This window comes from Neoarius graeffei, chromosome 5, assembly GCF_027579695.1.
Source record: "Neoarius graeffei isolate fNeoGra1 chromosome 5, fNeoGra1.pri, whole genome shotgun sequence".
Taxonomy (NCBI): domain Eukaryota; kingdom Metazoa; phylum Chordata; class Actinopteri; order Siluriformes; family Ariidae; genus Neoarius; species Neoarius graeffei.
The window spans coordinates 28,538,398-28,564,551 of NC_083573.1; positions in this window are offsets into that span (position 1 = coordinate 28,538,398).

Sequence of the window (26,154 nt, forward strand, 5' to 3'; positions counted from 1 at the left end):
TTTTCTAGTCTATCCAGGAGAATGGAATGATCAATGGTATCAAATGCTACACTAAAGGCAAGCAACACAAGCAGTGAGAGACAGCACTGATCAGAGGCCAACAGTAGGTTATTTACTACTTTAACCAGAGCTGTCTCTGTGCTATGACTTCTAAATCCTGACTGATACATTTCATGGATGTTATTCCTATGTAAATATGAGCATAACTGCTGTGCCACAGCTTTTTCAAGGATCTTGGAGGTTTGATATTGGCTGATAATTGGACAGCTGACAGGGATCAAGGTCAGGTTTTTTTAATCACGGGTTTGATAACTGCTAGTTTAAGGGATCTGGGTACATAGCCAATTCTAAGAGAAGAATTTATTATTTTTAGAAGCAGTTCAATTACTTCAGGTATTCTCTGTTTGAATAGACGTGTAGGTCAGGGATCTAGTACACAAGTTGAGGTTTTTGATGTGGAGATTCTCATCTCATTATCCTTCTACAGGGTCGCAGGCAAGCTGGAGCCTATCCCAGCTGACTACGGGCGAAAGGCGGGGTACACCCTGGACAAGTCGCCAGGTCATCACAGGGCTGACACATAGACACAGACAACCATTCACACTCACATTCACACCTACGGTCAATTTAGAGTCACCAGTTAACCTAACCTGCATGTCTTTGGACTGTGGGGGAAACCGGAGCACCCAGAGGAAACCCACACGGACACGGGGAGAACATGCAAACTCCACACAGAAAGGCCCTCGCTGGCCACGGGGCTCGAACCCGGACCTTCTTGCTGTGAGGCGACAGTGCTAACCACTACACCACCATGCCGCCCTGATGTGGAGATTAATGAAAGTAATTCAATTTCTCTAAGGGGAGTAAAACATTCTAATTGCTGATCTGATACAGTTATATTGTTAACTACAGGGTCACTTACATTGTCTGACCTTAAATTAGTAGTTTGAATTTTTTGTCGGATATTCTCAATTTTGTCATTAAAAAATTCATGAAGTTGTTGCTACTACATACTGCAGGTGTGCATGTGTCTATAGTTGACTTCATCTCATCTCATTATCTCTAGCCGCTTTATCCTGTTCTACAGGGTCGCAGGCAAGCTGGAGCCTATCCCAGCTGACTACGGGCGAAAGGCGGGGTACACCCTGGACAAGTTGCCAGGTCATCACAGGGCTGAAACATAGACACAGACAACCATTCGCACTCACACCTACAGTCAATTTAGAGTCACCAGTTAACCTAACCTGCATGTCTTTGGACTGTGGGGGAAACCGGAGCACCCAGAGGAAACCCACACGGACACGGGGAGAACATGCAAACTCCACACAGAAAGGCCCTCGCTGGCCACGGGGCTCGAACCCGGACCTTCTTGCTGTGAGGCGACAGTGCTAACCACTACACCACCATGCCGCCCTGATGTGGAGATTAATGAAAGTAATTCAATTTCTCTAAGGGGAGTAAAACATTCTAATTGCTGATCTGATACAGTTATATTGTTAACTACAGGGTCACTTACATTGTCTGACCTTAAATTAGTAGTTTGAATTTTTTGTCGGATATTCTCAATTTTGTCATTAAAAAATTCATGAAGTTGTTGCTACTACATACTGCAGGTGTGCATGTGTCTATAGTTGACTTCATCTCATCTCATTATCTCTAGCCGCTTTATCCTGTTCTACAGGGTCGCAGGCAAGCTGGAGCCTATCCCAGCTGACTACGGGCGAAAGGCGGGGTACACCCTGGACAAGTTGCCAGGTCATCACAGGGCTGAAACATAGACACAGACAACCATTCGCACTCACACCTACAGTCAATTTAGAGTCACCAGTTAACCTAACCTGCATGTCTTTGGACTGTGGGGGAAACCGGAGCACCCGGAAGAAATCCACACGGACACGGGGAGAACATGCAAACTCCACACAGAAAGGCCCTCGCCGGCCACGGGGCTCGAACCCGGACCTTCTTGCTGTGAGGTGACAGTGCTAACCACTACACCACCGTGCCGCCCTGATGTGGATATTAATGAAAGTAATTCAGTTTCTCTAAGGGGAGTAAAACATTCTAATTGCTGATCTGATACAGTTATATTGTTAACTACAGGGTCACTTACATTGTCTGACCTTAAATTAGTAGCTTGAATTTTTTGTCGGATATTCTCAATTGTGTCATTAAAAAATTCATGAAGTTGTTGCTACTACATACTGCAGGTGTGCATGTGTCTATAGTTGACTTATTCCTGGTTAATTTTGCTACAGTATTAAATAGGAATCTAGGATTATTTTTGTTATCTTCTATTAAGCCTAGGTCACAACCGGACATACGATTTTTTGGCTGTGTGATTTTTGGCATTTCCCAAATCGCTGCGTATTTTTTGTTCGTGGAGAAAGACTCACGTTGGCCGTAAGTTTGTCTTGCAACCTGAAAAAAATGTAAGCACCCATAGAGTTTGTTTGACATGACAAAGAACCTCTGCAGCCGGTCTGCGGCCAGTCTATGGCTCGAAAATCAGCACGTCACATGCGCGCCCTCCGTGCGTTTCTTGCGTTTTTTGCATGTACACCGGCTGTAGGAGCATGTATGGCCGGTTGTGACCTAGGCTTTAGGGAGGAGAGATGTTGATCTAGCAACACTAAGAGCTTTTCTGTACATCAGGAAGCTCTCCTTCAACGTTAATTTGAATGCTACCAATTTTGTTTGATGCCATTTACATTCCAATTTTCAAGTGGTCTGTTTTAAAGTGTAAGTGTCATCATTATACCAGGGTGCTAAATTTTTCTCTGATCATTTTCCTTTTAAGAGGAGCTACATTATCTAAAGTATAGCGGAATGTTGACTCTAAGCATTCAGTTGCCTGATCAAGTTCTGCAGGGGCTGACAGTGACCCAATCAAAGTTGATAACTCTGGGAGATCATTTATAAAGCTCTGTGCAGTAGTTGACGTGAATGTATGTTTAATACAGTAGCGTGGTGAGGTGCATATATTATTACTCAGACATATTTTGAATGAGGGGCGGCACAGTGGTGTAGTGGTTAGTGCTGTCACCTCACAGCAAGAAGGTCCGGGTTCGAGCCCCATGGCCGGCGAGGGCCTTTCTGTGCGGAGTTTGCATGTTCTCCCCATGTCCGCGTGGGTTTCCTCCGGGTGCTCCGGTTTCCCCCACAGTCCAAAGACATGCAGGTTAGGTTAACTGGTGACTCTAAATTGACCGTAGGTGTGAATATGAGTGTGAATGGTTGTCTGTGTCTATGTGTCAGCCCTGTGATGACCTGGCAACTTGTCCAGGGTGTACCCCACCTTTCGCCTGTAGTCAGCTGGGATAGGCTCCAGCTTGCCTGCGACCCTGTAGAAGGATAAAGCGGCTAGAGATAATGAGATGAGATATTTTGAATGAGATGAGATAATGATCTGAGAACTTCAGACTGTGGAAGTGTGACTATATTTTCTACGTTTAATCCAAATGTATTATTAAATGTACTTATTAAGCCCGGCTGCAGAGGTTCTTTGTCATGTCAAACAAACTCTATGGGCGCTTACGTTTTTTTCAGGTTGCAAGACAAACTTACGGCCAGTTAACCTAACCTGCATGTCTTTGGACTGTGGGGAAAACCGGAGCACCCGGAGGAAACTCACGCGGACACGGGGAGAACATGCAAACTCCGCAGAGAAAGGCCCTCGCCGGCCACGGGGCTCGAACCCGAATATATTAGGAATATATTAGATCGAGGGTGTGACCACCATTATGGGTTGGTCTTATGACTTTCTGATTAACCCCTCCTGAATCTAAAATGGACACAGACGCTGTTTTCAAAGCTGTCTAATTTGCCAGTAGTATGGCAAATTAGACAGGCTTCTTACTTCTTGAACTAGAAGTGACCCTTAAAACAAGAAATTAATGAACTTTACAAACAATTTTAAAAAGAAGAAACTGCCTTTACTACTTATCATTCTGCAAACCCGCTTTCACAAAAGTGACATGGAATTGGGTAATTGATAGTTTGGAAGTAATTATTCAATGTGGAATAAATCTGGGGATCATGTGCCCCTCCCTGAACTGACCCAGAACTGGTCCTAGATGCAGACTCAAGTATGTGGCCCAAGTGTGAACATACCCTTAGTCTACAGTAGAATAGGTCATGTCAGGTATTGCCGTCACTCTTTCCTATGAGCCCTACCATAAAACTCCAGACAGGCAACTTGAGAGCCCAATTTGGATCAAAGAATGCAACAGCACTAGTGTTTGCTTTTGTTGCTGGTTGATCACTTGATCATAGTTCAGGTTGGGCAGCTGTGAAATAAAAATGTTCATTGTAAGCGATTTTGCTTACCAATTTTAACTAAATTATTTAGTGCCTACCTAAAAATGTAAGAGGAAAGAAAAAGCAGGTTTAGGTAATTTATCAATTTCCACAAGGATTTTCATGACAAATGATATCCTCAGCAACAACTTGAGTGAAAAGAAGAATCTTAGAAATAGTTTCATGAACTTCAGAGTTTCATTTGGTCTGTCTCCTTTTTTTTGCTTTAATGACAGTTTGCGCTCAAGCTGACCGGTAATCAGGCGACAGACGGATGTAAGAGCATTTAAGAGTTTATTAAGGTAATCAGGCAGACAAATTCATAACGACACAAAGGCAGAATTGATGGGCAGGCAACATTCAGGCAAGGTACAAACAGGATATTGGTGGCAATGACAAAAGCGCAAAATCCAAAGACTTGGTAAAATCAGAACAACAGTTACTGAGCGCTTACTTTGCTAATACTTACATAGGAATAACATCCATGAAATGTATCAGTCAGGATTTAGACATAATAGCACAGAGACAGCTCTGGTTAAAGTACTAAACAACTTACTGTTGGCCTCTGATCAGTGCTGTCTCTTGCTGCTTGTGTTGCTTGACTTTAGTGCAGCATTTGATATCATTGATCATTCCATTCTTCTGGATGGACTAGAAAATGTCATGGGAGTTAAGCAAATGGCCCTCTCCTGGCTCAGGTCTTATTTAACTGATCGCTATCAGTATGCTGATGTAAATGGTGATTTTTCTAGACATACTGAGGTAAAGTTTGGTGTTCCACAAGGTTCTGTCTTGGGTCCACTGCTTTTTTCTTTATATATGTTACCTCTTGGTGATATTATTCATAAACATTGTATTAGTTTCCACTGTTATGCTGATGACACACAGTTGTATGTTTTCTGCAAAACCAGATGAGAGACACCAGCTTAATAGAATTGAGGAATGTGTAAAGGACATTAGACACTGGATGCTTATTAATTTCCATCTGCTTAACTCAGACAAGACTGAAGTACTTGTACTCGGACCACATGCAGCTAGAAGCAAGGTTTCTGATTACATAGTAACTCTGGATGGCCTTTCTGTTTCTTCACGTGCAGCAGTAAAAGACCTCGGGCTGATTATTGATCCCAGTCTTTCATTTGAAACTCACATAACATGACCGGGATAGCTTTCTTTCATCTCAGAAATATTGCTAAGATAAGAAATTTAATGTCTCTACATGATGCAGAAAAACTAGTTCATGCTTCCGTTACCTCCAGGTTGGATTATTGTAATGCTTTACTATCTGGATGTTCCAATAAGTGCATAAACAAGCTCCAGTTAGTTCAAAATGCAGCAGCAAGAGTCCTTACTAGAACTAGAAATTATGACCACATCATCCCATCTTATCCACACTGCATCGGCTCCCAATCAAATTTCGTATTGATTATAAAGTACTACTATTGACCTTTAAAGCACTGAATGGTCTTGCACCACAATACCTGAGCGAAATTCTGGTCCTTTATGACCCACCATGCCTACTTGGATCAAAGGGTGCAGGCTATCTTCTGGTACCTCATATAGTGAGGGCTACATCAGGGTGCAGAGCCTTTTCTTACAAAGCCCCACAGTTATGGAACAGCCTTCCAAGTAGTGTTTCGGAATCAGACACAGTCTCAGCATTTAAGTCTAGGCTGAAAACATCTGTTTAGTCAAGCCTTCCCTTAATGGTGCATATGAGGTAAAGGTGTAGATCTGGAGGGTCCTCAGACATAGTGTGTTTTGGTAAACTGGAATGTATGGATGCTGTCAGTCCCCCACTCACTTGTTAACTCGAGTTTGTTGATGGTGTAGTGGCTGGCTGCTTTATGTCCCGGGGCTCCCTCATGCCTGTTACCTTCTGGCTCTCTCCTTTTAGTTATGCTGTCATAGTTAGTTTTGCCAGAGCCCCTGCTTGTACTCGGCGCAAAATGTATACTGTACTAACTTATTCAGGTGACATTGGGCATACCTAACAATCTGTGTTTTCTCCCCCCCATCTGTCCCTCTGAGTTACATGTCAATCCTGGGATTGAGGTGCTGACCTCTTCTGCTCCTCAGACCTGCCTGATCCATCCTGATGCCCTATGTCTGGTTGGAGTCTCATCACATCGCTCCTGTGGAGGATGGCCCCATATGGACAGTTGAAAGTCACACTTGGAAGACACTCTGGACACTTACATGTTAGGGTTTTGCTGGGAATCGAACCCGGGTCGCTGGTGTAGTAATCCTAGGGGCAGGGGCATAAGAGGATGACAGTACGGGCCGCAACAGGGATACATGGAATGTGGGATTAATCCTTAGAGTCCGGGGCAACTGGAGCCGGTAGGCGACAGGGTTCACCCTGCGCACAACCTTGAAGGGGCCAACATAGCGAGGGGCAAGCTTGCGCTTCTCCACCTGCAGAGGAAGGTCCTTGGCAGACAGCCAAACCCGCTGCCCAGGGCGGAAAATGTGGGCAGGCCTTCTATGGCGGTTGGCCTGAGTCTGGTTGGCCCTGGAAGTCTGGATGAGGGTCCTCCTGACCTTGTTCCAGGTCTTGCGACACCGTCTCACGTATTGGTTGACCGAGGGCACCCCATGTCCTCCTCCTGTTCTGGAAACAGAGGTGGCTGGAACCCGAATTGGCACTGGAACAGCGACAACCTGGTGGCCGATTACTGCAGGGTGTTGTAGGCATACTCCGCCCATGGCAGCAAGGTGCTCCATGATGTCAGGTTATCCATCACTAGGCCTCACAGGGTGGTTTCCAGGTCCTGGTTGAGCCTCTCTGTCTGGCCATTGGACTGGGGGTGGAACCCAGAGGAGAGGCTGGCGGTGGCCCCGATGAGCTTGCAGAACCCCCGCCACACTCGGGAGGAGAACTGGGGCTCCCGGTCTGAGACGATGTCCTGTGGGAGCCCAAAGACTTGGAAGACATGGGTAAATATTAATTTGGCTCTTTCAAGGGCAGAAGGGAGCTTGCACAGCAGTATGAAGCGGCAGGCCTTAGAGAATCTGTCGACAATGACCAAAATGACAGTGTTACCTTGAGAGTCTGGAAGGCCCGTGATGAAGTCGACCGCCATGTGGGACCAGGGACGCCGGGGAATGGGCAGGGGATGCAGGAAGCCCTGGGGGTGCTGTTGTGGGTTTTTGCTTCTGGTGCAGACATCACAGGACAGGACGAATGACCTCACTTCCTTCTCCATGCTTGGCCACCAGAAGCATCTTTTCAAGAAGTCCAGGGTCCTCCGAGCTCCCGGGTGGGTGGTGAGAGGGGACGAGTGACCCCACTGGAGAACCTTGGCCCGGGCTTGATGTGGGACGTACAGGAGGCCCGGTGGCCCCGTCCCAGGATCGGGGTCCTGGCGTTGAGCTTGTCGGACGGCCTCCTCAACACCCCAGCAGACAGGAGCCACAATCCGGGACACAGGGATAATAGCCCCAACTTCACTCTCCCTGTTAGTGGAGGAAAACAGCCTGGAAAGAGTGTCAGGTTTGGTGTTCTTAGAGCCAGGGCGGTACGATAGGGTGAAGTTGAATCGACTGAAAAACAAGGCCCACCTAGCCTGTCGTGGATTCAGTCTCTTGGCTTGCTGGAGGTACTCCAGGTTCTTGTGGTCCATCAAAACCAGGAATGGGTGTTGCACTCCCTCCAGCCAGTGCCTCCATTCCTCAAGGGCCAGTTTAACCGCGAGCAGTTCTCGGTCCCCCACATCATACCGGGACTCCGCAGGACTCAGACGGTGGGAGAAGTATGCGCATGGGTGCAACCTTCCATCCGAGCATTGAGAGAGGACCGCGCCGACGCCACTGTCCGAAGCGTCCGCCTCGACGACGAAAGGTTGTGATGTGTCAGGGAGGACCAGAATGGGTGCCATGCAGAAGCAGTGCTTGAGGTCCTTGAAGGTCTTTTCCGCCTGAGGAGACCAGACATAAGATCCACCTGTCTTCTTGGTGAGGTCCGATATGGGCGCTGCTACAGAACTGAAGTTCCTGACAAACTTGCGGTAGAAGTTAGCAAATCCTAAGAACCGCTGAACTTTTTTAACGGACTTGGGAGTGGGCCAGTCCCGGATGGCCAGGGTCTTGGCTGGATCCATCTGGAGTTGTCCCGTCTGTACAATAAAACCCAGAAAGGAGACCTCGGGGACATGAAACTCGCATTTCTGGGCCTTAGCAAACAGATGGTTCTGTATCAGCCTCTGGAGAACCTAGTGGACATGGTGGCGGTGCTCCTGCAAGGTCTTGGAAAATATCAAGATGTCGTCGAGGTAGACAAAAACATATTGGTTGATCATGTCCCTCAAGACGTCATTGATAAGGGCCTGAAAAACTGCTGGTGCATTGGTGAGTCCAAAGGGCATTACTTGGTACTCATAGTGCCCTGACGGGGTGTTAAAGGCGGTCTTCCACTCGTCTCCCTGTCGGATACGGATGAGGTGGTAAGCATTCCGTAAGTCCAACTTGGTGAAGACCATGGCACCTTGGAGCAGGTCGAACGCTGTGGACATCAGCGGAAGGGGATAGCAGTTGCACACAGTGATCTTGTTCAGGCCCCTGTAGTCAAGACACAGTCGGAGCCCCCCATCCTTCTTGCCGACAAAGAAGAAGCCAGCACCAGCAGGTGAGGTGGAGGGTCGAATGAACCCAGAGGCCAGAGCATCCTTGATGTATTCCTCCATGGCCCTGCGTTCTGGCTGAGAGAGGGAAAACAGTCTGCCCCGAGGAGGGGTAGCCCCAGGGAGCAAGTCGATGGCACAGTCGTAGGCACGGTGCGGAGGAAGAACGGCGGCCCTACTCTTGCTGAAAACCTCCTTAAAGGAACAGTCCACCATATTTCCATAATGAAATATGCTCTTACCTGAATTGAGACAAGCTGCTCCGTACCTATCCGAGCTTTGCGCGACCTCCCAGTTAGTCAGACGCAGTCAGATGCACTGTCACTCCTGTTAGCAATGTAGCTAGGCTCAGTATGGCCAATGGTATTTTTTGGGGCTGTAGTTAGATGTGACCAAACTCTTCCGCGTTTTTCCTGTTTACATAGGTTTATATAACCAGTGATATGAAACAAGTTCAGTTACACAAATTGAAACGTAGCGATTTTCTATGCTATGGAAAGTCCGCACTATAATGACAGGCGTACTAACACCTTCTGCGCGCTTCGGCAGCGCATTGATATCTGAGCTCCGTATCAATGCGCTGCCGAAGCGCGCAGAAGGTGTTAGTATGCCTGTCATTATAGTGCGGACTTTCCATAGCATAGAAAATCGCTACGTTTCAATTTTTTTAACTGAACTTGTTTCATATCACTGGTCATATAAACCTATGTAAACAGGAAAAACGCGGAAGAGTTTGGTCACATCTAACTACAGCCCCAAAAAATACCGTTGGCCATACTGAACCTAGCTACATTGCTAACAGGAGTGACAGCGCGTCTGACTAACTGGGAGGTCGCGCAAAGCTCGGATAGGTACGGAGCAGCTCGTCTCAATTCAGGTAAGAGCATATTTCATTATGGAAATACGGTGGACTGTTCCTTTAAGGTCCCAGTACTCTGTGGGAACTTGAGATAACTCAGTGAGATCAGGGGGCTCGGAAGGAGACACAGGAGAGCTAGAGAGCAGACAAGAGGCATGGCATGTAGGGCCCCATTCCACAACCTGGCTTGTTACCCAGTCAATGCAAGGGTTGTGGCGGGTAAGCCAAGGAAGGCCTAGAATGACTGGGAATTCTGGTGAATGAATCAGGTGCAGGGATATTTCTTCTTTGTGAGCTTGAGACTGGAGAAAGACTGGAGAAGTTACTTGGGTGACTCTTCCGTCACCTAAAGCTTGACCATCCAGGGCAAACACAGACAATGGGACTTCAAGAGGAGCAGTCGGGACATTGATTCTTCGGGCGAAGTGGACATCCATAAAATTTTCAGCCGCCCCGGAGTCTAACAAGGCCTGGCAAGAGTGGACAGACTCACCCCAGGAGATGGAGACAGGGATGTAGACTCCTTGGCCGGGAAGTTCGGGAGAGAGGGTAGCCCCTGTCACAACCCTCCCTCGGTTAGACGGGGCGGTCCTTTTCCCGAGAGCTCAGGACATGAGGCTCGAAAATGACCCGGCTTGCCACAGTAGATGCAGCACTTGTCCCTCCTTCTGCGCTCCCTCTCAGATGTGGAGAGACGAGTATGGCCAACTTGCATGGGCTCGGGACAGTCACTGGAGGAGGTGGACGGACTCCAGGTTGAGGCAGTGAGGCAGGGGAAGCTCAGGACTTGGCGGCGCTCTCTAATCCGGTTGTCAAGACGAATGGCATGTGAGATCAGTGTTTCGAGGTCACTTGGGCATCCGATAGAGGCCAGACTGTCTTTGATGGGGTCAGACAGACCATGGTGGAAGGCTGAAACCAGGGCAGTCTCGTTCCACCCACTGACTGCTGTGAGCGTCCGGAACGAGATGGCATAGTCCGCAACGCTTCCTCCCTGCCGGATGGACATGAGCTTCCTGGCTGCATCTTTACTGATGTCCGCCTGATCGAAGACACGAAGCATCTCCTCCGTAAACAGCTTGAAATCAGAACACTCAGGTCCCTGTCTCTGCCAGATGGCTGTTGCCCAAGCTCGTGCCTTATCAGCTAACAAAGTTATCACATCACATATGCAATCTTGTGGCGATCCATCGTGTAGGTGGTAGGCTGGAGCTCAAAGGTGAGTTGGCACTGGGTAAGGAACTCCCGGCACTCACCGTGCTTGCTGCCATACCTCTATGGTGCAGGAAGGCAGGGTTCGCGAGGTGAAGGAGGCAGCGTGGCCGGAGGCACTGGAGCGGGAGCAGATGGTGGAGCGGAAGCAGGAGGAGGATCAGGAGGGGATGCAGGCAGAGGAGTCAGCTGTGCCAAGGTCTTCCCAATTGAGGTATTTCACCCACATGACCAAGTCACGTGATGCAGCCATTTTGGACGGCACGCTTAAGTCCTTCAGTGCAAGGTGGTATGAGACGGTGGAGACCTTTGCACATTTTAACAAGAAAGTAAGCTGTGATTCGTGTTAAATTGGATCTGTCTTTTATCACAAACACTGTACCCAGCCTTGGTATGGAGCCAAGGTTGTCGACAGAAGTCAACAATTTGATGAAGGATGACCCCAGCAGTTTGAAACGGTACAAGGTAGGCTATGTTCACAACACTGTCTTGTTACTCGGGGGATCCGAGATCCCCTGAAACAGACATGAGATAATTTGAAAACATGATTTGGGAAATGTTGGGGGGTCTCTAAAATATTGGCAAAATGATGTTTATTGACATAGCAGTCGTGTGTAACGGGAAGCATTTGCATATCCGAAGTGTTGTGTTTACATGACAATGACTGCTGCTGCCAGGTTGGTTGTTGAGTAGCCTGACTGTTTTTTTTTTCTTGCGTGTGGTATCATTGTTGACGCGAGGTTGTTTTTTGAACATGCCAATGCGGACACGATTTCCCCTGATGAGTTATGACTTCAGACGCGATGCGTGTGTGGAGGTGTGGAGTCCGCATGATATGTGCGTAAGATAGGCTTCTCATGTGTTTGGAGATCCGCGCTCTTTTTTTTCTTCTCTTTCTTTCTTTCTTTCTTTCTTTCTTTCTTTCTTTTTACTTAGTTTCCCTGTTTATTTCTGTGTCCCGTTTCTTTCTAGCCTCTGTTATTGCGTTTTATGTCTGATGTCTGCTACATGCAACCCTAGACAAATTAACACTGCCTTGTTTCACTGCTCAGATGGGTTAACAAACACTGACCCATTTACTTTTTGCTATATATTTTATCAAAATTGCGTTAACTGATAAACTAACCTGAAATGAAATGACCACTGCAAAGTCTGGAGTACTCTGTTGGCTCCCAATCCTGTCTCTTCACAGCTGTAATCCCTCTTGTCTGGGTCAGTAGTAAACCGGTAGTGATGTGTCGGTCGCGAACGATCCGGTTCAAAGAGCCAGCTCTTTGAAGTGAACGACGGGAGCCGGCTCTTCGGTGGGAGCCGAGTTGGGGAGCCGAATTAGTTTTTTGTCCTTAGGTGCCTCAGAGAGAGAGAGACTTTCACAAAAAAGTTGCTGTCCGATTGCGTCTTTGTGTTGTCTATTACCATTCAAAGGAAAAAAAGTAGCATGGTGTACGCCTACTTTTTTTGGTTGATGTCATTCACAGCTGCGAAAATACGAAAATTGGTGTAATGCTTAAAGCTGTGGAGCGCAGGGGAGAGGAGTCTGTGAGGCACCTGAGGAGGGGAAAATCAGCTGTGTATTTTATATTGGTAATATAACACAGTTTTGCATTATGTTTGTGAGAAAATAATTTATTAATTGGTAAGTAAGTTTTATTTCTATAGCTAGAACATTGTTACACTGCTATACTTTACAAAGCTTTACAATGGCTACAAAAAGTAAAAAATAAAATGGAAAACATCCTATTGATAAAATATAAATAATGTAATTAATTAACTAGTTAATTGCAGCAATTAAATCAAAAATAAAATCTCAGGAGCCGTTTGGGAGCCAAAAGAGCCGGCTCCTTATAGTAAGAAGAGCCAAAAGAGCCGGCTCCCGAAAAAGAGCCAAAATTCCCATCACTAGAAACCGGTAAAAGGAGCATCCTGCACGCTGTCCCTGTCTGTTGTGGCAGCCCACAGCACAACAAGCAAACACCATGGTTATTTATAGAGTGCTTACTGACAAATTAATCTATTCTAGGTGTCTGTAACACATTTTTTTTCAAGCCGGTTCTCCCTCTCTGTCTGCAGCGTTAGTATGTAGCTTGACGTTCAAAATGGCGGACACCGGGGCGTCACGTGACCCTGTGACGTCAGGTGAAATACCTCAATTTGCTAAAGCAGTACCTCGTGGCGAGCAAGGGCCTCACATTGGCTTGCAAATGTTTGTCCATGAGTGTCCATGGTCGCTCCGAAGTGTGTTAAGGCAGCCATAATTCCCTGAAGGTTAGCCGGGTAGACAGTAGAAGAAGCCTCTGCTGAGTCAGTCATGACTGAGTCTTTCTGTTAGGGTTTTGCTGGGAATCGAACCTGGGTCGCTGGTGTAGTAATCCAGCAAACCCCCACTAGGCCACCAGGGGAATGACTCAAGTGCAGAGGAGTGAGGCGAAAGTAGAGTACAAAAACAGTTTATTGATAAATGCTCAGAAGATCAAAAAATCCAAAGCAAAAAATAACAAAAGTAAAATCCAAACGCTCAGAAGATATAAGGGAAAATAAAACATCCAAAAGTTCAAAGTCAAAATCCAAAACCAGAAAAGAAGAGGCAAAAATCCAATGCTCAGAGGATCCAAAAATGTCAAGTACAAAGTCCAAAAGAAAGCAAAATACAAAAAACACAAGGACATAGGCAAGGTACACGGTACAGAGGTTACTAGCCAAAAACAGCACAAAGACTCAGTGACAAGAGACCTAACTGAGGAAGTATATATAGCCAGGGTAATTAAGAAACTAGGCGGGGCAGGAAATGAAGAACAGGTGGGGTAAAAGGCACAAGAAAACAAACACAAAACACAGAAACAATAGCGGCCTCTAGCTGTCAAAACAAACATAACATGACAAAGAAATAATAGCGGCCTCTAGCGGTCAAAACAAACATAAGACAGAAATAATAGCGGCCTCTAAAGGCCAAGATAGTCAAGTCAAGTCAAGTTTATTTGCATAGCGCTTTTAACAATAAACATTGTCGCAAAGCAGCTTTACAGAATTTGAACGACTTAAAACATGAGCTAATTTTATCCCTAATCTATCCCCAATGAGCAAGCCTGTGGCGACGGTGGCAAGGAAAAACTCCCTCAGACAACATGAGGAAGAAACCTTGAGAGGAACCAGACTCAAAAGGGAACTAATCCTCATTTGGGCAACAACAGATAGCCTGACTATAATATTAACAGTTTTAACATGAGGACAGTTTCGTTGATGTTATAACTCTTCATTGATGGAAACTTGAGTGCAAAACTGTTCATCAAATCAAATCAAGTCAAGTTTATTTGTATAGTGCTTTTAACAATAAACATTGTCGCAAAGCAGCTTTACAGAATTTGAACGACTTAAAACATGAGCTAATTTTATCCCTAATCTATCCCCAATGAGCAAGCCTGTGGCGACGGTGGAAAGGAAAAACTCCCTCAGACGACATGAGGAAGAAACCTCGAGAGGAACCAGACTCAAAAGGGAACCCATCCTCATTTGGGCAACAACAGACAGCCTGACATTAACAGTTTTAACAGGTATAACCCTCAACTGCCCTCATGGGGCCGTCCTTCGCAGGAGCGGTGCGATAAAACTCCGACCAGACACAGGGCACCAGGATGGATCAAGCAGGTCCGAGGGGCAGAAGAGGCCAGCATCTCAATCCCAGGATCAACATGTAACTCAGAGGGACAGATTGGGGGGGGGGGAGAAAGAAAACACGTTGTTAGGTATGCCCTAAAAATGACAAGTATTAAATCTGTGTGGTAGGCTCGCAGAGACGAGAGTCTTTACATCAGGCATAACACACAACAATGGCATGTTAATATGGTAAAATATATCATGACCTGCTCTGGCTGGATGCTTGATTGGGTGATGGGAGCACACTCCTCAGCAATGATGAGATGCAGATGGGACCCTTAGGGCTGGCCAAGACAATTCAGTTACATTTCACCGGGTCTGGGACATGCGACAGAATGTCTGACAGCCGATTCCCTGCAGGCTACGATAGCCAGTCGAGGTCTCCACCCTCTCCACCAAAAGATTTCCTGTTGACTCCATGTAACTCAGAGGGACAGATTTGGGGTGGGGGGGAGGGAAAGAAAACACAGGTGGTTAGGTATGCCCAATGTCGCCTGAATAAGTAGGAACAGTATACATATTGCACCGAGTACAAGCAGGGACTCCGGCAACTAACTATGACAACATAACTAAAAGGAGAGAGCCAGAAGGTAACACAGGCATGAGGGAGCCCCGGGACATAAAGCAGCCAGCCACTACACCGTCAACAAACTCGAGTGAGCAAGCGAGTGGGGACTGACAGCATCCATACATCCCAGTTTACCAAAACACTCTATGTCTGAGGACCCTGCAGATCTACTCCTTTACCTCATAAACACCATTAACAAAAGGCTTGACTAAACAGATATGTTTTCAGCCTAGACTTAAATGCTGAGACTGTGTCTGATTCCCGAACATTACTTGAAAGGCTGTTCCATAACAGTGGGGCTTTGTAAGAAAAGGCTCTGCCCCCTGATGTAGCCTTCACTATATGAAGTACCAGCAGATAGCCTGCACCTTTTGATCTAAGTAGGTGTGGCGGGTCATAGAGGAGCAGAAGTTCACTCAGGTACTGTGGTGCGAGACCATTTAGTGCTTTAAAGGTCAATAGTAGTATTTTATAATCAATACGAAATTTGACTGGGAGCCAATGCAGTGTGGATAAGACAGGCGTGATGTGGTCATATTTTCTAGTTCTAGTAAGGACTCTTGCTGCTGCATTTTGAACTAACTGGAGCTTGTTTATGCACTTATTGGAACATCCAGACAGTAAGGCATTACAATATAACATGATAACTGCAGTCCTAAAGTTAGCAAGACAACTGTAGTCCTCAGCCATAAAAGCATTACTGTAAGAGTCCAGAGCATCCTCCAGGTATAACCCTCAACTGTCCTCATGGGGCCGTCCTTCACAGGAGCAGTGCGATAAAACTCCGACCAGACACAGGGCACCAGGATGGATCAAGCAGGTCCGAGGGGCAGAAGAGGCCAGCATCTCAATCCCAGGACCAACATGTAACTCAGAGGGACAGATTGGGGGGGGGGGAGAGAGAGAGAAAGAAAACACTTGTTAGGTATGCCCGAAAAATGACAAGTATTAAATCTGTGTGGTAGGCTCGCAGAGACGAGAGTCTTTACATCAGGCATAACACACAACAATGGCATGTTAATATGGTAAAAAATATATCATGACCTGCTCTGGCTGGATGCTTGATTGGGTGATGGGAGCACACTCCTCAGCAATGATGAGATGCAGATGGGACCCTTAGGGCTGGCCAAGACAATTCAGTTACATTTCACCGGGTCTGGGACATGCGACAGAAAGTCTGACGGCCGATTCCCTGCAGGCTATGATAGCCAGTCGAGGTCTCCACCCTCTCCACCAAAAGATTTCCTGTTGACTCCATGTAACTCAGAGGGACAGATTTGGGGTGGGGGGGGAGGGAAAGAAAACACAGGTTATTAGGTATGCCCAGTGTCACCTGAATAAGTAGGAGCAGTATACATATTGCACCGAGTACAAGCAGGGACTCCGGCAACTAACTATGACAGCATAACTAAAAGGAGAGAGCCAGAAGGTAACACAGGCATGAGGGAGCCCCGGGACATAAAGCAGCCAGCCACTACACTGTCAACAAACTCGAGTGAGCAAGCAAGTGGGGACTGACAGCATCCATACATCCCAGTTTACCAAAACACTCTATGTCTGAGGACCCTCTAGATCTACAACTTTACCTCATAAACACCATTAACAAAAGGCTTGACTAAACAAATATATTTTCAGCCTAGACTTAAATGCTGAGACTGTGTCTGATTCCTGAACATTACTTGGAAGGCTGTTCCATAACTGTGGGGCTTTGTAAGAAAAGGCTCTGCCCCCTGATGTAGCCTTCACTATACGAGGTACCAGCAGATAGCCTGCACCTTTTGATCTAAGTAGGCATGGCGGGTCATTGAGGAGCAGAAGTTCACTCAGGTACTGTGGTGCGAGACCATTTAGTGCTTTAAAGGTCAATGGTAGTATTTTATAATCAATACGAAATTTGATTGGGAGCCAATGCAGTGTGGATAAGACAGGCGTGATGTGGTCATATTTTCTAGTTCTAGTAAGGACTCTTGCTGCTGCATTTTGAACTAACTTGAGCTTATTTATGCACTTATTGGAACATCCAGACAGTAAGGCATTACAATAATCCAACCTGGAGGTAACAAAAGCATGGACTAGTTTTTCTGCGTCACACAATGACATTAAATTTCTTATCTTTGCAATATTTCTGAGATGAAAGAAAGCTATCCGGGTGATGTTATCAATGTGAGTTTCGAATGAAAGACTGGGGTCAATAATCACTCCGAGGTCTTTTACTGCTGCACGTGAAGAAACAGAAAGGCCATCCAGAGTCACTGTGTAATCAGAAAACTTACTTCTAGCTGTATGTGGTCCTAGTACAAGTATTTCAGTCTTGTCAGAGTTAAGCAGAAGGAAATTAATAAGCATCCAGTGTCTAATGTCCTTAACACATTCCTCAATTCTATTAAGCTGGTGTCTCTCATCAGGTTTTGCAGAGACATACAACTGTGTGTCATCAGCATAACAGTGGAAACTAATACAATGTTTACAAATAATATCACCCAGAGGTAACATATATAGAGAAAAAAGCAGTGGACCCAAGACAGAACCTTGTGGAACACCAAACTTTACCTCGGTACGTCTAGAAATATCACCATTTATATCAACATACTGATAACGATCAGTTAGATAAGGCCTGAGCCAGGAGAGGGCCGTTCCCTTGACTCCCACAACATTTTCTAGTCTATCCAGAAGAATGGAATGATCAGTGGTATCAAATGCTGCACTAAGGTCAAGCAACACAAGTAGCGAGACAGCCCTGATCAGACGCCAACAGTAGGTCGTTTACTACTTTAACCAGTGCTGTCTCTGTGCTATGATGAGGTCTAAATCCTGACTGATACATTTCATGGATGTTATTCCTATGTTAATATGAGCATAACTGCTGTGCCACAGCTTTTTCAAGGATCTTGGAGATAAAGGGGAGGTTTGATATTGGCCGATAATTGGACAGCTGACAGGGATCAAGGTCAGGTTTTTTAATCAGGGGTTTGATAACTTTGGTACATAGCCAATCCTAAGAGAAGAATTTATTATTTTTAGAAGCGGTTCAATTACTTCAGGTATTATCTGTTTGAATAGACGTGTAGGTAAGGGATCTAGTACGCAAGTTGAGGCTTTTGATGCCGAGATTATTGAAAGTAATTCAGTTTCTTTAAGGGGAGTAAAACATTCTAACTGATGATCTGATACAGTTATATTGTTAACTACACGGTCACTTGCATTGTCTGACCTTAAATTAGTAGTTTGAATTTTTTGTCGGATATTCTCAATTTTGTCATTAAAAAAAATCATGAAGTCGTTGCTACTACATACTGCAGGTGTGCATGTGTCGATAGTGGACTTATTCCTGGTTAATTTTGCTACAGTATTAAATAGGAATCTAGGATTATTTTTGTTATCTTCTATTAGGGAGGAGAAATATGTTGATCTCGCAGCACTAAGAGCTTTTCTATACTTCAGGAAGCTGTCCTTCCAAGCTAATTTGAACACTACCAATTTTGTTTGACGCCATTTACGTTCCAATTTTTGAGTGGTCTGTTTTAATGTGCGAGTGTCATCATTATACCAGGGTGCTAATTTTTTGTCTCTGACCATTTTCCTTTTTAGAGGAGCTACATTATCTAAAGTATGGCGGAATGTTGACTCTAAGCATTCAGTTGCCTGATCAAGTTCTGCAGGGGCTGACAGTGACCCAATCAAAGTTGACAACTCTGGGAGATCATTTATAAAGCTCTGTGTAGTAGTTGACGTGAAAGTACGTTTAATACAGTAGCGTGGTGAGGTGCATATATTGTTACTCAGACATAGTTTGAATGATATGAGATAATGATCTGAGATAACTTCAGACTGTGGAAGTATGACTATATTGTCTACGTTTAATCTGAATGTTAGTATTAGATCAAGGGTGTGACCACCATTATGGGTCGGTCCTATGACATTCTGCTTAATCCCGACTGAATCTAAGATGAACACAAACGCTGTTTTTAAAGGGTCTTCTGGGTTATCGAAGTGAATATTAAAATCTCCGACAACTAAAGCTTTGTCTAAGGAAATAACCAGATCTGAGATAAAATCTGCAAATTCAGAAAGAAACTCAGAATATGGGCCCGGGGGCCTGTAAATAATAAGCAATGGAATTAACTGGGTAGACTTATTTTTCGAGGCTACATACATTATATGAGTATGAAGAACTTCAACTGTATTAAATTTATAACCAGGTTTTTGTGTTACACCTAGATCATCGTTATAAATAACCGCAACGCCTCCTCCTCTGCCAGTTAGACGAGGCTGGTGTATATAACTGTATCCAGGAGGACTCGCTTCATTTAATGCTATATATTCATTTGGCTTAATCCATGTTTCAGTTAAACAAAGTACATTAAACTCCTGATCAGTAATGAGTTCATTAACCATTAGCGCTTTAGATGTAAGAGATCTAATATTTAATAGCCCCACCTTTAGATCAAAGGTGCTGGCAGCAGCTGTACAGTCAGTATGATCTAATTTTATATTGATTAGGTTACTGGAACAAACTCTCTGAAAATTTCTACCTTTTTGTTGAGCTCGGGGAATAGACACAGTCTCAATGTAGTGGACCCTGGGTGACGACTCTGTGCAGCTAGCAGACAGTCGGTTTAGCCTGTTTGTCTGCTCCCTGGCCTTGGCTCTGGTTTGTCAGAAATTAACTAGGCCTGTTCTGAGACTATGACCTATGCTGCAGGAAACGAGAGCAGCACCTTCCCGAGTGGGATGGATACCGTCCCGCCCTAACAGGCCAGCAGTGCCCTCAAAATTAGCCCAATTATCTATAAAGCCCACACTGTTTTCAGAGCACCACCTGGACAGCCAGCTGTTCAGCTACCATAATCTGCTGTAAGCTACATTGCCATGCCTCATTGAGATGGGGCCAGAGCATATTACAGCATCGGACATCGCCTTCGCTAATTTAAACACCTCTACAAAGTTACTCTTAGTAACCTCAGACTGATGAAGGCGTATATCATTAGCTCCTGCATGGATAACTATCTTTGAGAACCTGTGCTTGCCTAGGACCCTAAGATTACCTGCTATGTCCGGCACCCTGGCTCCCGGAATACACCTGACTAAAGCTGCTGGTGCCCCTAAAGGCTGAGCTAATTTCACATGCCGTATGATAGGGTCCCCTATAACCAGAGCTCTTTCAGGTTTCTCAGTGGGTGCATCACTAAGGAGAGCAAACCTGTTCGGCACGTGACGCAGAGAGGAGTGGTGCTCCCGTGGGCGAGCCTCAGCGGTAGCTTTGGCTCTATGCTTATGCCGCCGAGCCGTCACCCATTCGCCCCGCTGTAAGGGCTCTAATGCCGGAGTTGGGGGATTACTAACTCCACCTAGGGCATCCAGACTTTCCCCTACAGAAGCTACACTGTTCTCATGCTCACTAACCTGCTCTAAAGCCTGGACACGCGCTTCTAGCACTGTAATGTTCTCTGTCAGAGAGCTAACTAATCTGCACTTATCACAAATAAAGCTAATAAAGCTATCGCTAGCGACAGAGGAAGAATGACTAAACATCCTGCACTCAGCACACTGAACAGGCAGAAGGTGTGCCATGATGAAAAGATTCACGTACCTTAAACGAAGATCTGTTGATATTAAAGCAGATCCGATGTGGATGGCCTCCACTTGTGGTCTTTACACAGGAGGAGAGAAAAAGAAAGCTTCTGGTCTCGGCGTTCTTCCGAAAAAAGAAAGAGAAAAACCAGAAAAAAAAACGGAAAAAAGAAAGCGAAAGTGAAAAAGTACAAAAAGGAAAGCGACAGTACAATAAAAGAGGATACTGGAAATTTATTTGTAGAAAAAAGTTAAAAAAGGATTAGTAATTAACGCTGGCACTTGCGGGGAAAAAAGGACTCGGCGCAAACAACTCAGGAACCAGAAAGTGCATAAACCAGGAAGTAAACTTTGGGCATAGTCCCAAGTCCTAACACTTGCAGTCATGCTTTTGTGGCTGAGGACTACAGGTGGCTTGCTAACTTTGGGACTGCGGTTGTCATGAGTTATAACATCAACAAAACTGACTTCATGTTAAAACTGTTGTCTGTTGTTGTCCAGGTGAGGATGGGTTCCCTTTTGGGTCTGGTTCCTCTCAAGGTTTCTTCCTCATGTCGTCTGGGGAAGTTTTTCCTTGCCACCATCACCACAGGCTTGCTCATTAGAGATAGATTAGGGATAAAATTGGCTCATGTCTTGGGTCATTCAGATTCTGTAAAGCTGCTTAGCGACAATGTCTATTGTTAAAAGCGCTTTCCAAACAGACTTGACTTTGCAAGGTTTGGAAGTGTGTGTGCAGTCCTTAAATAGTCTGTGGCTATAATGGTGAACAGATGTGAGATATCAGAAATGAGGTGACTGGCAGAGTGACAGTGAGCCATGTGTGTGGGAGTTGTAGCCCTGGGTAGTCATATATGTAGGCCACTGTGAATTCTTGGAGATTTGAGTGCTAGCAGGTGCAGATGTGACAGAATCCACCTCTTGAGGAGATCACTCTGGTAGTGATACTTTTTCTTGGGCATGCCCAGGGGCATGAATCTGGATTTTCAGGATGTCAAGCATGAAATTATTGAGTAGGTCCAAGATGGCCTGTGCAGGGACCCAACAACATTCCTTGAGGCCACAACCCTCCGAATCAGCTAGGTACTCCAGCTTACCCTCCTTGTGGCAAGTGGTCAATATGTCATGGAATATATACGATGGTTGACCTTCGATGGTAAGGGATGCGGGAGGTGTGGTGGAGGGAACATTAGCGGTTAGGGGAGCAGGTTAGGTTAGCGGTTAGGGATGGCAGGTTTCAGGCATGAGACATCCAATGTGGGTGAGAGTCTACAGTGCTTGAGTACATATAAACTCCACACAGGAAGGTCCCTGTCAGCTGCTGAGTTCGAATCCAGAACCTTCTTGTTGCATACATGTCAACCTTTGGTCACTCAAACCTGTATAACCAACCTCCAAAATCCGTATTTCCCTTATAAAATCCGTATAAGATGCAAATTAAAATAATTTGCCTAAAATTTGAATGATAATTAACAATGATGTATCCAAGTTACTTTTTATTCTATATTAATAACAATAAACCTTCAGAATGAATACAAAGCTCCAATGTTTGACAAAAACACAAAGTGTCACTCTAATGTTCTGAATTGTACTCCATGACAGCTTTTTTAGTGCTCTGCACCAATACCTCACTAGGCTGCATGTCACAGCAAGTGTCTGTGTTGATCTTGCCGGAGTGCCCATTCAGAATCTTTTCAATCGCTCGTGAAAGTCTCATCTCATCTCATTATCTCTAGCCGCTTTATCCTTCTACAGGGTCGCAGGCAAGCTGGAGCCTATCCCAGCTGACTACGGGCGAAAGGCGGGGTACACCCTGGACAAGTCGCCAGGTCATCACAGGGCTGACACATAGACACAGACAACCATTCACACTCACATTCACACCTACGGTCAATTTAGAGTCGCCAGTTAACCTAACCTGCATGTCTTTGGACTGTGGGGGAAACCGGAGCACCCGGAGGAAACCCACGCGGACACGGGGAGAACATGCAAACTCCACACAGAAAGGCCCTTGCCGGCCACGGGGCTCGAACCCAGGACCTTCTTGCTGTGAGGCAACAGCGCTAACCACTACACCACTGTGCCGCCCCGCTAGTGAAAGTCACTCAGGTGAAAATGTTACTTCCGGGTTGGCGGGATTCTCGCAATGTGGTGTGCGCATGATCAGAAGTGGAACGAAGTTTCGCTACCACAAGATAACGCGCGATTTCATAAGACTCTTTACTAGCTGTCTGTGCTTTCTGTAGTGTACAGTACGTTTGTAAATGTTATGCGCTATTTTATCATCGTGGGAATTGATTATAGCTCTAAATAAATATTGAAGTTTTTTTTTTTTTTAAATCCATATAACTTTATTCATACGCCCGTATACTACCGTATTTTCTGGACTATAAGCCGCTACTTTTTTCCTAGGTTTTGAACCATGCGGCGTATACAAAGGTGCGGCTATTCTGTGGATTTTTCTTCCACCGCTAGGGGCGCTCTTCTTCTTCTTCTTCTTGGATTTTTATGGCGGTTGGCAACTTAACGTATGAGATGCATTACCGCCACCTGCTGGACTGGGGTATGGTTCAAGAGCCTATTCTACAACTAACCTGGGTGACTAAAAAAAAAAAAAAAGAGAGAGCTAGGGGCGCTCTAACCGGAAGTAGAATCAAAAATAAGATAGACGAAAAATCAATGCAAAGAAGAATTAGCAGATCTTTAGCAGATAGAACACGCACGACAAATTACTAACTGGTAATTATTTTCAAATCCAGCGAAGATGATTAAAGTGACTTGTGGTTTCAAACACAGGAGAAATTAAGGTAAATAAATACCGGTTATTTTCTCTTGGTTCTGTTCCGTTTTAATCAGCAAAGTTGCTGCCGTGTTAAAAGGCACTGTTCGGAAAGAATCTGTTCAGGTACATACATGTACATTTACAGTAAAAAATCGTTCTGTACATGCAGTAAATATCTAATTTTTCAACATAGATATCTGCGGCTTATAGCCCGGTGCGGCTTGTATATCTTTTTTAAAAAAAAAAATTTTTTTAAATAGAGCGGATGCGGCTTATATACAGGTGCGCTCTATAGTCCAGAAAATACGGTACGTTTATTGAATCAAATCCGTATAAAATATGGACATTCCATATAGGTTGACATGTATGTTGTTGTGAGGCGACAGTGCTAACCATTACACCGCAGTTGGGTAAATGATCTCACCCTGAAAACTGTGTAGTTTTCATAGCATAAAATTCCATAAAGGAAAAGGAGATTGCAACTGCTTTTGTGTCTTATAGCTTGTGCAGCAGTTGAATAAAGAAAACACACATTTGTAGACAATCTGCATAGGCTGTGCATAGCTATAACTTTCCATTGAAAGAATAAGAAATGAGAACTTCCTGAAACTTTTTAGTGCATGATTGTACAGTCTAATGTGTTATGACACTGCAATCTTAAATACATGAAAGACCAGACAGGCAGCTTAAGAACCCACGTTCATGCAAAGAATGCAGAGAGTTATCGGTGTTTGCTTTTGATGCACCTTGGTCACTTGATCTCAAGTCTCAGTTCAGAAAACTGGAAAGTAAAAGTTTCCATTGCAACTGATTTTTATTTAAGAATTGGAATTTTCCCCTGGCTGTCTGAAACTCTGTGTTAAGTTAATGGCCCCATTGGGAAGTTACATTAACTTGAAAGAGATCTACTGCAACAGACCAAAGCAAATGATGCGATCTTTTTTAGATGATTCATTGATGTTAAAGCTCAAATAATATGATGCAATCTTGGTTGTAGTTCAAATAATATATCAAGCATGAAAATTGGACTCAGTTGATGTTTTATTTAAACTAGATCACAGAAATTAAAACAAATCAATATTTGAAAAATAACTGTGTAAAACTGAAATACTACAGATAAACATTCAGTTCACATAGCATCTGCTTGAACATTTCCTCCATGCATTGTGATTATTATGTGTCATACTGCTGCTTTCATAAAATAAATTTAATATTGTTGAGTAAATTTTTAAATTTGGTGTATAAAATATTCCATACATGTTTGTGTTTATTTATTTTTCAAATTGACCTTGTTCAAACTGATTTTATACATTTTATGATCTAGATTCCTTTGCTGGGAACTTAATTTGCGCAATCAGCTTGTGGCCGAAATAAGAAAGTGCATCAGATGAAGAATCCAGTTAGTCAGGTGATTTACAGGTAGCAGGTTACACACGAAAAACACGTGAAAGGTGTTGTAACCAATTGATAAATATCAATTGGTTACAACACCTGAGGATTTCCAGTTCCTACTTACCAATCAAGAGAAATGAAAGAGAAAACAAAAACCAGTCTAATGCATTGGAAAATTTGTGTGCCATGTGAATCAGCACGTCTCTTCCCCCACTGTCTAGTTTGACCCTTTAAGAACTAAACCTAAACTTGCTTAGGAACATGTGTTTTTGAACACTACATATTATGGAAGTTGTGTGCCCAAGGAAAAAAGTTTTTTTTTTTTTATTTTAACTTTAATATAGTTACAATAGCTTTCATGCTGTAAACAATGCTTAATCAAAATGCACATCATCTGTTCTCAATGCTACTCTGACAAAATGCAGATCTTGAGCATTCAGCTTTGGAACAGTACTTTTTTTTCTCACCTATGTAGTTGATTATTAAAAGGATAAGTCTGTGTACATTGGATCATTCAATTTTTGTGTCAGTACCAAATTTAAACACCATTTAAAAAAAATTATTTTATTTATTTATGGGGAGTCTTTTCCAACTTTGTAAGTTAAAAAAAAATACTCAGTTTAAAATCACGTACAGACAGAAGACCATTTTTGTAGGTCATACCGGCCCTTTCCACCAGCTACCACCATTAGTATATTAAAGAGCATTTTCTCACTCCACACTGTTTCTGGTGGTTTGCATTCAGTGCATTTCAGTAAAACTATTGAACATTCTGTCAAACAATTGTTTTAGTGCTACTGATGAAGTGTCTATTGATGGTACATGTTGCTTTCGTTTTTTCACCCAGGCCTGTTGTAAGCTACATTGCCATACCTCATTGTGATGGGGCCTGTGCATATTATCTCATTTGACTTTGGCTTTGTTAATTTACACACATCTGCAATGTTACTCTTAGTTAGCTCTGACTGAAGAACCCATGTTTTATTATGGATAACTTAAAAGCCCCAATTTTTTAGAACCTAGGACTGGTTCTGGGTCAGTTCAGGGAGGGGCACATGATCCCCAGATTTGTTCCACATCAAATGATTACTTCCAAACTATCAATTACCCAATTCCATGTCACTTTTGTAAAAGTGGGTTTGCAGAATGATGAGCAGTAATGGCAGTTTCTTCTTTTTAAAATTGTAAAGTTCATTAATTT